This window comes from Cervus elaphus, chromosome 14, assembly GCF_910594005.1.
Source record: "Cervus elaphus chromosome 14, mCerEla1.1, whole genome shotgun sequence".
NCBI classification, from domain to species: domain Eukaryota; kingdom Metazoa; phylum Chordata; class Mammalia; order Artiodactyla; family Cervidae; genus Cervus; species Cervus elaphus.
In genome coordinates this window covers 18,933,937-18,949,260 of record NC_057828.1, presented here as the reverse complement: position 1 = coordinate 18,949,260, position 15,324 = coordinate 18,933,937, and positions in this window count along the sequence as shown.

The window sequence follows — 15,324 nt, the reverse complement described above, 5'->3', positions numbered from 1 at the left end:
ATATGAAAGAGATAATGAAATGTTTTATTCTAAGGTTAAAATAACTTATTCTCTTCTGTTCATCATCTGATTCAAATGCAATAAAGAGAGTATTTCTCCAAGATGTGCTTTTGTCAATTTAATTTTCATTATCCTTAAGGCATGTCTTAATATAACAAAACACTCTTTCTGTTTTATTTCTGGTAATATCTTCCAATTTTCTAACTAGTTTTCGATGTTACAAACAAATAGCAGAAAACATGTAAAGCAAACATTTGTTGCTATTGTTTAGAAACAAGTAATCTTTATTATATCATTTTCAAGCCCACAAAGATGTATAATGCCTACAAATTTGACATTTTAAAATTATTCTTAAAGTTGTAAACACATCAAGTACCTCTGATATAAGCAAGGGTAATTATATTTGCATTTATATATACATATATTTATATACATCCATGTATTGCTTATTACTAAAAGATATTTTAAAAAATTGTCTAGAATTAATTAATTGCTATATCTTACACTGTTTTTCAATACATTGTTATGAGATCTTTTCTTCTTGTTTTTCTTCTTGTTTTTAAAGAATATAGAAATTTCAATACCATTAACCTCATGTACACAAGAATACATGGAAGAACTGTACAAGAAAGATCCAAATGAACCAGATTGCTGCAATGGTGTGGTCAGCCACCCAGAGCCAGACAATCTGGAGTGAAGTCAAGGGGGCCTTAGGAAGCCCTGCTTCTTAATTAAAGCTAGTAGATTGGATGGAATTCCAGTAAAATTATTCAAACCCTAAAGGGTGATGTCATCAAGGTATTGCATTCACTATGTCAGCAAATCTGGAAGACTCAGCAGTGGCCACAGGCCTGGAAAAGGTCAATCCTCATCCCAGTTCCCAAGAAGGATAGTACCAAAGAATGTGCTAACCATCGGACAATTGTACTCATCTCCCATGCTAGTAAGGTCATGCTTAAAATCTTACATGCTAGGGTTCAGCATTATGCAAACCAAGAACTTCCAGGTGTCCAAGCTGGGTTTAGAAAATGAGGAGGAATTAGAGAATTAAACTGCCAACATTCGCTGGATCAGAGAAAGCTAGGGAATTCAAGAAAAACATCTATCTCTGTTTCATCAACTATGCCACAGCCTTTCATTCTGTGGATCATAACAAACTGTAGAAAGCTCTTAAAGAGACTGGAATACCAGACCATCTTACCTGTCTCCTGAGAAACCTGTATGTGGGTCAAGAAGCAATACTCAGAACGCTGTATTGAACAACTGATTGGTTCAAGATTGAAAAAGGAGTATGACAGGGTTGTCTTCTGTCACCCTGTTAAATCTATATGCTGAGTGCATCATGAGACATGCTGAACTGGATGAGCTACAAGCTGAAAAGATAGGTGGGAAAGACATCAGCAACCTCAGGTATGCAGATGACACCACTCTAATGGCAGAAAGTGAAGAGAAACTAAAGAGCCTCTTGAGGATGAAGGAGGAGAGTGAAAGGGTTGACTTAAAACCAAATACTAAAAAAAACAACAACAAAAAACAAAACAAAACAAAACTGAGATCATTGCATCTGGCCCTATTTGTGCTGTGTGCTAAGTCACTTCAGTTGAGTCTGACTCTTTGCAAGCCCATGGACTATAACCTGTCAGGCTCCAATACCCATGGAATTCTCCAGGCAGTAATATTGGAGTGGGTAGTCATGCCCTTCTCCAGGGGATCTTTCTGACCCAGGGATTGAACCTGTGTCTCCCTGCAACTCCTGCATTGCAGGCAGATTTCTTACCACTGAGCCACTAGAGAAGCCCCTCTGGCCCCATTCAGTTCAGTTCAGTTCAGTTCAGTTCAGTTCAGTTGCTCAGTCGTGTTTGATTCTATGCAACCCCATGAATCACAGCATGCTAGGCCTCCCTGTCCATCACCAACTCCTGGAGTTTACTCAAATTCATGTCCATTGAGTTGGTGATGCCATCCAGTCATCTCATCCTCTGTTATCCCCTTCTCCTCCTGACTTCAATCCCTCCCAGCATCAGTGTCTTTTCCAATGAGTTAACTCTTTCTATGAGGTGGCCAAAGTATTGGAGTTTAGGCTTCAGCATCAGTCCTTCCAATGAACACCCAGGACTGGTCTCCTTTAGGATAGACTGGTTGGATCTCCTTGCAGTCCAAGGGACTCTCAAGAGTCTTCAACACAGTTTAAAAGCGTCAATTTTTCGATGCTCAGCTTTCTTCACAGTCCAACTCTCACATCCATACATGACCACTGGAAAAACCATAGCCTTGACCAGATGGACCTTTGTTGGCAAAGTAATGTCTCTGCTTTTTAATATGATATCTAGGTTGGTCATAACTTTCCTTCCAAGGAGTAAGCATCTTTTAATTTCATGGCTGCAATCATGATCTGCAGTGATTTTGGAGCCCAAAAAAATAAAGTCTTGACAGTGTTTCCACTGTTTCTCCATCTATTTCCCATGAAGTGATGGGACCTGATGTCATGATCTTAGTTTTCTGAGATCCAGCATTACATCATGGCAAATAGAGTGGGGAAAGGTGGATGCATTGACCTATTTCCTCTTTGGGGGCTCTAAAATCACTGTGGATAGTGACTGCAGCCATGAAATCAGGAGATGTTTGCTTCTTAGCAGGAAACCTATGAAAAAACTTAAACAGTGTGTTGAAAAGCAGAGACATTAGGCAGCCGACAAAGCTCCAGACAGTCAAGGCCATGGTCTTCTCAGGGGTCATGTATGGTTGTGAGAGCTGGACCGTAAAGAAGGTGGAATGCCGAAAAATGGACGCTTTTGAACTCTGGTGCTGGAGAAGACTCCTGAGAGTAAGGAGATCAAACCAGTCAATCTTAAGAGAAATCAACCTTGAATACACATTGGAAGGACTGATGCTGAAGCTGAAACTCTTGTATTTTGGTCATCTGATGTGAACAGCTGATTCATTGGAAAAGTTCCTGATGCTGGGAAGGATGCGGGCAGATGGAGAAGAGGAATTAGACGATGAGATTGCTGGATTGCACCAACAATGCAATGGATATGAACTTGAGCAAGCTTCGGGAGATGGTGAGGAAAGGGGAGGGCTTGGAGTGCTGCAGTCCACGGGGTTGCAAAGAGTCAGACATGACCGGGCAACTGAACAACAACAACCTCATGTATTTTTTTGTTTCTAGTTGGCTTAATATCTAAGCATTAAGGACATCATGAGCTTCTTTTTTTAATTTTAATTTTCATTTTATTGTGCTAAGAACACAACATGAGATCTACCCTTTCAAAAATTAAAAAACAAACAGAAAAGGTTTGTTTTCCTGAGGTATACTTGATGTGCTAAGTGAACTAAGTCAGTCACAGAAGGACAAACACTATGATTTCACTTACATGAGGTTTCTAAAGTAGTCAAACTCAGAGAAACAAAGTGTAAAATGGTGATTATTAGTAGTTGAGAGGAGGGTTAATTGAAAGTTGTTATTCAACAGGTTTCAGTGATGTACAATAAACAACCTCCAGAAATCTTGAGTTCAACAACTCACTATTGCATATCTAGAATTTTGTTATGTGGGTAAATTTCATGTTGAGTGTGCTTACCAAAACATACATATATCAAAGGGACAGAAATAGACCTTTGGATTTTATGGATGTATTATATATATATATATATATATATATATACACACACATATATATATATATATACATATATGGATATGTGTGCATATCTCCAAATTTATTAAATAATATGCATTAAATATATGCACTACCATAAAATCCAGCAATCCAACTTCTGCATATATGTAAACATAATTAAAATAAAAATATTTAATATATATATATTTATTTACTTGGCTGGGCCAGGTCTGAGTTGTAGCATGTGGGATCTAGTGTCCTGACCAGCAATCAAGCCTAGGCCATTGGGAGCCTGGTGTCTTAGCCACTGGACCATCAGAAAAGTCCCCATGATCTTGAAGATCCATCTGCACTGTTGTATTCTTTATAGCATTATCTCCAATAGTCAAGATATGAAAGAAAAACATAAATGTTGATGGATGGATGGATAAAGAAAATGTGGTATAGGCAAATAAAGAAACATTATTCAACATTAAAAAAGAAAGCTATTTTATCATATAAAACAACATGGATGAAACTGTTGGAAATTATGCTAAATGAAATAAGACCTCTTCACACACTTCAAACATATAACACAGTATTGTTAACTATAGTCACAACATTGTACAGTGGACTTCTAGAATTTACTCATCTTGTATAACTGAAAATTTATATCCTTTGTTATCATCCCTGCTTAAGGTTGAGTAATATTTATAATTTTTAATATAAAATATTTAAATTTTATAATGTTTATAAAATTTGATTTAAAGAGGGTATTATTGTGATCTCTGAGTAGAAAAAAAATCAAATAAATTTGGTTAAAAAAAATAGGGCTAGAGTGGAAATCCAAAACCAGGTCTGAAGCTCTAAGTGGACAGGGTTCACCATGAACTGCCAAGCAAGTGCAACACCTCGGCATAAAACTAGCACAAGCAACATTATGGGCCAGATGGTAGATTCTGGAGCCTAACTGCCTACATGAGCATGGATTTTTCAAATAGCACTGAGCTTCAGTTAATTCATCTTTACAGTGGGGCTAGAACTTGGGATTCTTGTTAAGAATTAATTTATACATATGAAAGTGAAAAAGTGAAAGTGTGAGTCACTCAGTTGTGTTTGACTCTCTGCAACCCCATGGTCTATAGCCCGCCAGGCTCCTCTGTCCATGGAATTCCCCAGGCAAGAAGACTGAAGTGAGTAGCCATTCCCTCCTCCAGGGCAATCGTCCCACCCCAGGGATCAAACCCAGGCCTCCTGCATTGCAGGCAGATTCTTTGCCATCTGAGCCACCAGGGCAGCCCAGTTTATGCATATAATGCTCTATAAATCATGACTAGTCATTGTAAGTGCTCATAAGATGTTAGCCCATTGTGTGCACTTAATTAATGAGTTTGACTCCAGGTCAAGTGGTTTTTACATCAAACTCCATTGTGGCAATGGAGAAGATACCCAAGATTAAAAAAATAATAATAAAAATTAGTTGTTTTGCAAGTCTGTAATCTGCAATGATCAACCTTGGATCTTCAATCAAATAAGTTCAAGGGATAGACAGTTTTGTTTTGTTTTGTTTTTAATACACTGAACAGGCTGAGGATGGAATGGGAACATCAGTTGATTCAATATGTAGCAATGAAAGACTCAAGTTTTAAAAAATTAATTGACTGTGCTTACACATGCAGATGAGCACAATAATTTAATTGAAATATTAAAATAAATATAGCATCAAAAGAAATGTAGCCAAGACATATGTGCAGTCAAATAAATGCTCTTCAGGTGAACCCAGGTTAAATTCTCTCAGACTTCATGGTGTAACTCACCTGATAGGACTGAAATTAGACAGGTTAGAAAGAATCACTTTAAAATCCTGAGTAGCCTCATGAACATACTCAAGATTTTCTCAGTTTGATCTGATTTCTCTGTTTTTTCACTAACTATGATAACCTGAAGTATTTCTTTAACTTTTCAGAACTTCTTGCCCTCATCTGTGAAAAAGCAATTCTAATGTTTACTTTAGCATTGTGAAGATGAGAGAGAAATATATGTAAATTCTGTACTTCATTGCCTAACACACTGTCAATAACATATCAGTTAGATCAGTGATTTTGTCATAATTAGATCTGACTTATCAATATTGTTAGAGATCTCAAAAGAGAGTTCAAATTTTTCTTTTGAATTTCTCCATGTCCTGAAAATTTCTCATCAAATTACAACAGTGTCCCCATGAAATCTCTCATTGGAGTGACTATATCACCAGGCAGGTTTTAAATTGATACTAAATTTTAAAAGTGATTTCAGCTCAACAGAAACCATACCACAATTGTTAGATATAACAGGATACATTGAAAATTGTAGTCAGGAACAAGACATAATTCAGTAAAAATGCTCATGTTTCATGGCAATAACATGTTTCCATGTCCACCTATTCCATTTGAGAAAGATTAACCTAAATTCAGAACCATACATTTAACAGTGCCCCAATTTTATTATCTAAAAATCTTATTTCTAACAATAATGTGAAAACAATTTATGTCTGTAGGCAAAAGTTTAATTATTTATTATGTAATGTAAGGTACTACCCATGGATTTACAGTCAAGATTCTAAATTACATCAAAGAAGCTGTGTGATTATTCATATTTGTAGTGAAGAGCAAATTGCTTTGATTTACCAAAGAATATATTTAATTACAGGAATTGTAGAAGAAGATTATGATTCTGTTGTAAAGGTGTTATGATGAAAACAGTTGGATATGGTTTCAAAGCCCCTTTCAGACCTTGCAGTGAGAAAAAATAGCACTCTCATGTATGATTTTAAAGGTAAAATAAGATGTTGAGATGGTTCAGAGCTATGATTCAGATAACACAATTGTGGAGATAGGAAAGTCTCCTGGTGTTCATTCTGTTTGCTCTGGGCTGAGAAAGCTTCTTGAACACTCAATGGATCTTTAGAAAAAGACACATATATGCTCATTTCTTTACCAGAAAAAAAAGTGAGTGAGAATCCAGATGCTTCATTTATCTGTGGTTGCAGTACTTCTCTGGGTTATACTGACTATAATTTGATGCCTTGGATCAAAATTTGGTGGACAAATTAAGATACCCTATAAAAGAAACCAGTGACTCTTTATTTTCTCCCAAATATTTTTCAGAGAATTGTTCAAACATGTCTTCACTGCTTTGGTCTGCTGTCAAGAAGTGGGAATCTTTCAGAATCCAGAATGCTCTGGACTCTTGGTACAGCTTTCTTGGTAAAGGCGATGATGTGCTTGTCTTAAGTTGCTAAAGTCCTGTCTGGCTCTTTGCGATCCTATGGACTATAACCTGCCAAGTTCCTCTGTCCATAGGATTCTCCAGGCAAGAATACTGGAGGGGGTTGCCATGCCCTTCTCCAGGGGACCTTCCTAGCCCAGGGATTGACCCATGTCTCTTACATCTCTTGTATTGGCAGGCAGGTTCTTTACCACTAGCAGCACCTGGGAAGCCCAAAAGTGGTGAATCATAAGGCCTATTTTCTATAAAGGGGGTGTTATTTTCATCTCTTTTATTCATTTTCCCAGAACAGAATTTATGAATCCTAGGCAACATTCAGTTATTTTCTTTAACCTTTTTTGGGAGGTACAAATAACTTGCTTTACATTTCACTTACAGAAATTTTTATCACATTCTTAAACAAAAAAGGCATCCATCAGGGAATATGTAAATATACATGTTCTCACCATGTTAACACAAGCCTATCTTCTTTTCTATAAAAAATAGAATAAGTTATATATTAATAGATCTTTAAGGAGCCCTGCTTTGTTCCGTGGCCTAAATATTAGTTCCTTAATATCCCTGTTCCACCAGAAAGGAGGCCTATGTCTAGGTACACACCACATGAACCACTTGGGCAAGTTTCTAAGCGTATTTGATTATTTTATTCTTTTATATTTTATCAGTGCCTTCTACTAACTGTGGAGAGTGTGTGTGTGTGTGTGTGTATGTGTGTGAGTGTGCGTTTACCTGTGTCTTTAACACCCACATTAAGAAGATCAGATGTTCTAACTATATAAAAATTAAAAAGAGATAAATGGGATTTTAACTTGAAATAGTGTTTCCAGTCAGTGAATTAGTCTTCAGAGCAACCTCAATAGACAGACACTGTTAATTACCCATTTTACACCTGAGAAGTTGAGGGATACAGAGATTCAGCAGTTTGCATTTGGTCACACAAACCGAGCTCTTTGCTACTAGGCAGTGACGAGCAAACTTCTTTCCCTGTTGCAAAGGCTATGATGAGGACGGGCACAACATTAAGCCTGGCCAGGCTCTGCCTCACAACCCTTAAATTTACCTTCCATTTTCCCCATCAACAAGGAAACTTCATAGAAAAAAATTACAAGAGATACATTCGGGAAATGGATGGGAAGGACTGGGCCACAGACTGCTTAGCAACCTGGGTCACAAGCACATGCTAATCAAATGGGGATTTGCCTGGGGGTTCAGCAGTCAGACTCAACTGAAGTGACTTAGCAGTCAGTGGTTGGGACTTGATGCTTTCACTGCTGCGGCCCAGGTTCAATCCTTGGAGGGGAAACTAGGATGCCACAAGCCATGCAGTGTGTCCAAACTAAATAAATAAGATCATCTATACCATTTTTCTAGATTCCTCACATATGCCTTCGGCTAAGTCGCTTCAGTACTGTCCGACTCTATGCGACCCCATAGACGGCAGCCCACCAGGCTCCCCCGTCCCTGAGATTCTCCAGGCAAGAACACTGGAGTGGGTTGCCATTTCCTTCTCCAATGCATGAAAATGAAAAGTGAAAGTGAAGTCACTCAATCGTGTCCGACTCTTTGCGACCCCATGGACTGCAGCCTACCAGGCTCCTCCGTCCATGGGACTTTCCAGGCAAGAGTACTGGAGTGGGGTGCCATTGCCCTCTCCACATATAAGCCTTAATAGATGACATTTATTTTTCTATTTCTGACTTACCTCATTCTGTATGACAGCCTCTTGGTCCATCCACATATATACAAATGATCTAGTTTTATTCCTTTTTTATGGCTGAGTAATATTCCTTTGTATATATGTACCACATCTTCACGTATCTGATCCACTTTGCTTTACAGTAGAAACTAACACAATGTTGTAAAGAATCTATACTCCAATAAAAAATATATAAAAACAAAAAACACATAAAAAAAACAAAAACACAAAAAACAAACAAACAAAAAAAAGATCACACTGTCTCAGTCTCTTCCTAGATGAATTTTCTGCAGTCCTCTGTTAAATATAGCTGCTCTTAAGTTTCTATCTTTGACTCTGTCTTAAAAATTAAAAAAAAAAGAAAATTAAAATGAAATATACAATGTGTGTGTGTGTGTAGTGAGAAGTTTTAAAAATCTACTCTTTCAGCAACTTGCAAATATACAATATAGTGATAAATGTGTTAACCAGACTTACCATGCTAATCATTTTTCAATATAGGAATTTTGCAATCATTTTTCAATATAGGAATATATAAAATCATATCGTATACCTTAAACTTCGTTGTTGTTGTTTGGTCGTTAAGTCATGTCCTACTCTTTGGCAGTCCCATGGAATGTATAGTCCTCCAGGCTCTTCTGTCCATGGGATTTCCCAGGCAAGAATACTTGAGTGTGTTGCCATTTCCTTCTCCAGGGATCAAACCCACATCTCCTGCAGGCAGGCAGATAAGAATCCATTCCAGTATTCTTGCCTGGGAAATCCCATGGACAGAGGAGCCTAGCAGGCTACAGTCTATGGGCTCACAAAAGAGTTGACTACATCTTAGCAACTAAATAACAACTTTAAACTCACACAATGTTAGATATCAATTATATCTCAACATGGCTGGAAAAATTTTTAAAAAGGTAGCAGCAAAAACAAGTTGCATTAATTTATAACATTATTATACTTCCTTACAGCAGTCTTTCAGTCACTCATGTATTTAATATAAACCACATTTTAAAAATTAAAGTTATGGTGCACTGGGAAGAGCCAGAGGAATCGGGTGGAGAGGGAGGTGGGAGGGGGGATCGGGATTGGGAATACATGTAAATCCATGGCTGATTCATATCAATGTATAACAAAACCCACTGGAAAAAAAAATAATAATAAAAAAAAATAAAATAAAATAAAAAAAAAAAAGAAAGTTAAAAAAAAATAAAATAAAAAAAATAAAAATTAAAGTTATTAATGGGAAAAAATCAGAATGCACAAAAATTCATGAGGAAAGTAGTTACCCAACATTATCAAATGACTGAAGTAAAAATAATATAAAATGATATAATTGTCACTTTATTTATTTTACTTTGAGTACATTTTAATTTATTTTGAGTAGCTAACTTTAGAAATATCAGAAATTTGTTTAACATGTTGAAAGCAGACATACAGGCAGTTGCAGTATGAATGAAAACAGTAATCTTGCAAAAAAATTATTTTTGATATTTAAATACTGTATAATCAGGTGATGGTACACTAACATAAAGATTTAAGAATCAAAGATGTATCTCCCAGGAACCTTTAGGAAGCTCATTTGCAAAACTGTGTGAAGTACAGTGAATATATAAGAAGATGAAGTTAAAAATGAACTTGCCCCATTTAAGTCTCACTTTAGATTTCTGAAGTATTGGCTATTTATGAACTCATTTATTATAATGGAGCTCTATCAAAACTTCTGTAATATAGACCTATCATCTTTACTTGACAGCAAAGCATAAAAATTCACATTGGTTTAAAGTTACATAATACACATTTGTCTGTATATTTTAACTGAAAATATCTTCATTATACATAGAAGTGTCCTTACATTTTATATCTATGTAGATCAAGAAACTATGGTTCTCTATATTGTCATTTTTTGAGCTGAAAATATTTGGCAATCAATCGAAGTGGTAAGAATATGCAAAATATATCTGTTCAACTTTTTTTACTGATATTGATCTTAAATAACTATAGAGCTAATTCAAACATTTTGGTCTGTTTGTCTTTGTGAAGCTTTCAATAAGATTTTTTTCCTGCTACCTATTTACTTCCTTTCATACTAATATGTTCAACAGATATTGGATGTTTATTATGATAAGAATACCTGCCATTTTTCAAGCTCTTTCCCAAGGGTTGCATTTCAAACTCTCATTAAAAAAGTATGAGATTACTAAAACATGGAAACAAAACAAGGATAAAGAATATTAGCAAATATTAGGTTCCTTATATCAAATGTTTTTAATTTATATTAATAATGTAAGCAATAACATGAAAAAGACAATAACAATAACATTTGTGGAACTTTCTTTGTGTGCAGGGCACTTTAAAGACATAATCTGAACGCATCTCCTTAGCCATGGATGTTACTATTCCTATATGTTATTTTGTTTTGGCTTTAAGAGGCCAAGTTCCTTGTCAAAGATCACGTAGCTAATAAGTATCAGAGTCAGGCAAAGTAAAATTAACTATCTTAAAATATTGAGAAGTATTGTGGAATATTTCACTAGGTAATCACCTAGTGATTTCTCAATTTCTTACTTACTTATCTTCATAAGAAGAAAGAAAGTTACAAGAGAACACCTGAATCAATTTCACAGGTAAAGATCAACCTAATATGTTGAATTTTTAAAAGGTCTTTAATATTCTTCTATATATTCCAGCGTACAAGAATTTTTTGAAGTTCAGGACTTTGCAGTTTGGAAGTCCAGCTATAATTCCTTGCTTATTAGAAGAAAAACAATCTCTTGAAATGTTTTCAAACTTAGTCTATAAAAACTGTCAGGATAAAGAAATTATTATGGAGGCAAAGTATTAAAAAAGCAATTAGAAAGTGACATGTTATAAATAAAAATGCAAGCTTTTATGAGAGTGTCAAATTCAATATTCATTTAATATGCCAGTTTAGAAAAATGTTGCCAAAATGTGATATCCAGTTTCTTTCTCCTTGATAAAGCTACATCTTGTGAATTACTTGAGATGATGTATATAGATATTTTTATCCTATTTGCACATATTTTTTTAACCTTAAATTCCTGTTACTGAGTTAAAGGTCATACAGTTTATTCCATACATGTCCACACTGTGAACATTCACCCTGCTCAGTCCTAAACATTGTACATTTCCAAAAAATAGAGTTTAAGGAAATTAAATCTTTAAAAAATATTATGTAAATGTATTAAATTATGGTGTAGACATGATAGCTTTAAATTTCAGGTTCTGAAATAACATAAAACCTACTTATGGGTGATTTTAGTCAGTCTTTTCTATGATATATTTTATGTAGAGAGAAGAAGATATATCTTTGACTTCAGTAAAGATATTCCAATAAGAGCCTACCTAGGCTTGATATAGTGCTCAGATGACTTTTATTTTAGCCTTTAAGGCTACTTAATACAAACACACTGCTTGTGTTTGCTAAGCATTAATAAAGATTCACTACATGCTTATTCAAATCCTGAAAGATGATGCTGTGAAAGTGCTGTACTCAACATGTCAGCAAATTTGGAAAACTCAGCAGTGGCCACAGGACTGGAAAAGGTCAGTTTTCATTCCAATCCCAAAGAAAGGCAACATCAAAGAATGCTCAAACTACCACACAATTGCATTCATCTCACACGCTAATAAAGTAGTGCTTAAAATTCTCGAAGCCAGGCTTCAGCAATACTTGAACCATGAACTTCCAGATGTTCATGCTGGTTTTAAAAAAGGCAGAGGAACCAGAGATCAAATTGTCAACATCCACTGGATCATCGAATAATCAAGAGAGTTCCAGAAACACATCTACTTCTGCTTTTTGACTATGCCAAAGTCTTCGACTGTGTGGATCACAATAAACTGTGGAAAATTCTGAAGGAGATGGGAATACCAGACCACCTGAGGTGCCTCTTGAGAAACCTGTATGCAGGTCAGGAAGCAACAGTTAGAACTGGACATGGAACAACAGACTGGTTCCAAATAGGAAAAGGAGTACGTCAAGGCAATATATTGTCACCCTGCTTATTTAACTTATATGCAGAGTACATCATGAGAAACGCTGGGGTGGAGGAAGCACAAGCTGGAATCAACATTGCTGCAAAAAATATCAATAACCTCAGGTATGCAGACGGCACCAGCCTTATGGCAGAAAGTGAAGAAGAACTAAAGAGCCTCTTGACAAAAGTGAAAGAGGAGAGTGAAAAAGCTTGCTTAAAGTTCAACATTCAGAAAACTAAGATCATGGCACTTGGTCCCATCACTTCATGGGAAATAGATGGGGAAACAGTGGAAACAGTGGCTGACTTTATTTTTCTGGGCTCCAAAATCACTGCAGATGGTGATTGCAGCCATGAAATTAAGACACTTACTCCTTGAAAGAAAAGTTATGACCAACCTAGACAGCATATTAAAAAACAGAGACATTACTTTGCCAACAAAGGTCCGTCTAGTCAAGGCTAAGATTTTTCCAGTGGTTATGTATGGATGTGGCAGTTGGACTATAAAGAAGACTGAGCGCAGAATTGATGCTTTTGAATTATGGTGTAGAAGAAGACTCTTGAGGGTCCCTTGGTCTGCAAGGAGATCCAACCAGTCCATCCTAAAGGAGATCAGTCCTGGGTGTTCATTGGAAGGACTGATGTTGAAACTGAAACTCCAATACTTTGGCCACCTGATGCGAAGAGCTGACCCATTTGAAAAGACCCTGATGCTGGGAAAGATTGAGGGCAGGAGGAGAAGGGGATGACTGAGGATGAGATGGTTGGATGGCATCACCAACTCAATGGACACGAGTTTGAGTAAACTCCGGGAGTTGGTGATGGACAGGGAGGCCTGGCGTGCTGTGATTCATGGGGTCGCAAAGAGTTGGACACGACTGAGCGACTGAACTGAACTGAACTGATATGCTTATTTACTCTAAATCATTTTCCAATCTTTTGCAAAACTACCTAGTTATTAGTCCTTTTCTGGAGCTCAGTCATTTTTTTTTCAGTTTCTTACACATATTTTCATTATCAGACTGAGTTTTTCCACCTATATCCAAAGGGGCCTCTGACTGTTCTCAGATATGTGAGTCTTCTTCAAGGTGTGGTAGCTACAAATTTTTCAATTAGACTTTAAAGCAAAAGTATCCTAAAAGATTCAGTGTTTATAAATTAATAATTTCATATATTTATTCACATGTGCAGCCAGTGTTTGTTGTTTGATGGTTTTTGTCAATGCCTGAGCTCTGCATTGACATCAGTACAGATACATCTGTAGTTTGTTTCGCTTCCCAAACACGACAGCTTAATATAACTTTTTCTTGGCAGTAGGAGTGTTTATTTTCATAAGATATGTTTAGATATTATGCATTTTCTGTAAGAATTGGCAAAGTAGTGATTTTAAAGCAACACAAATTTGTTTATCTTTAATTATATGAAAGAAGTATTTTCTTAAAGGTATTTCATATCTTTCTTCTTAAAGTATGCACATGGTTCATAAGTGGCATTTGTACTTAGCATTTCTAAACTTCAAAGAAAATGCTGATGTGTAGCAAAATTTCTAGCTAAACTTTGTTTTTGCTCTAAGGTCACTTAGGTTCCAATGATTAAAAATGTTCAAGGATGCACTTCATATTAATCTTGGGAGGAGCATAGATTGACTGACCTCGGCGGAAATTAAATGTAATTTAAAAAGCTGCATCATGCTTAAAAGGGGCTTTATTAAAAACGTTCTCCCTCAAATTATTTTTCATCTCATTAGTTTTATATGTATTTCTTGTTGCAATGTAATACATTATGTCCTAAAAACAAAAAAAAAAAGGTTGATAAATGCATTCAGACTGAAAATAGATCCATAACAGTAACAAGAAAAACAAATAGCCTCAATCCATATGGTTCCTTCTCTAAGTTTTGAGACATGCTCTGGTGATAGTTTTTCTAATCTGCAAAATATCCCTGAAAACGTTGCATTATTTTGCTGATGAGGTTATTACACCAAGGTCACAGAGCAAAGAGGAGCAGGTTTTACCTTAATATATTTCTGCACATATTTTTCCTCTCAAGTTATATTTTCTTCCATCAAGTCAGAATCTAGGAAAAAGTACTGTCTTGAGTATGTATTCAGAAGGAAAAACATTCTTTTGACCTTGGCTAGCTATTAACTAAAGCACAATGAAGCTAAAACTAGGTTCCTAAATGTTCTAAAGCAGATTTTTTTTTAAAGAAAGAAAATCGTCGTTGTGTAAGAGAAATGCCTGCCAACTCAGACTAATAGCTGGTTTCCAGATTTTCTTGGAAGCATTAATATAAAGTGATTTTTCATGCTATTTCACTCACGTTTTTTATTAAGGTCTGTAGAGAACATTTTAACATGATCCCAGTGCTCTAAATGTTGTCATCTCTAATGTCTGCCTCTGGACAGTGCTGGGACGCAGTTGCTGAAATGTTTTCATATTTTACTTGGACAAAAATACAGAGCATCCAGTTTTGTGGTTTTGTTTGTTTTCAGAGCCTTATTGAACATTTTTGCTTTCATGGTTCATGTGCGGAATCTTTCCCAAGAAAATATTTGAGATATCTGAGTTCAAAAACATTTTCTATGAACTGTTAACCAGCCATGCTTGATGAAAAATGTCACTGAATACCTGGTTGAGTGGGATTGTCAGTCAGATTACAACTCTTGCTATGATTAGAAGGATTTGTGAAGCCAGGCACTCTTTGTTTTAGTAAAAACTCATCATGATTCTGGGACATCTTTGTGAAGCTGTTAGACGTCATTCTGTGT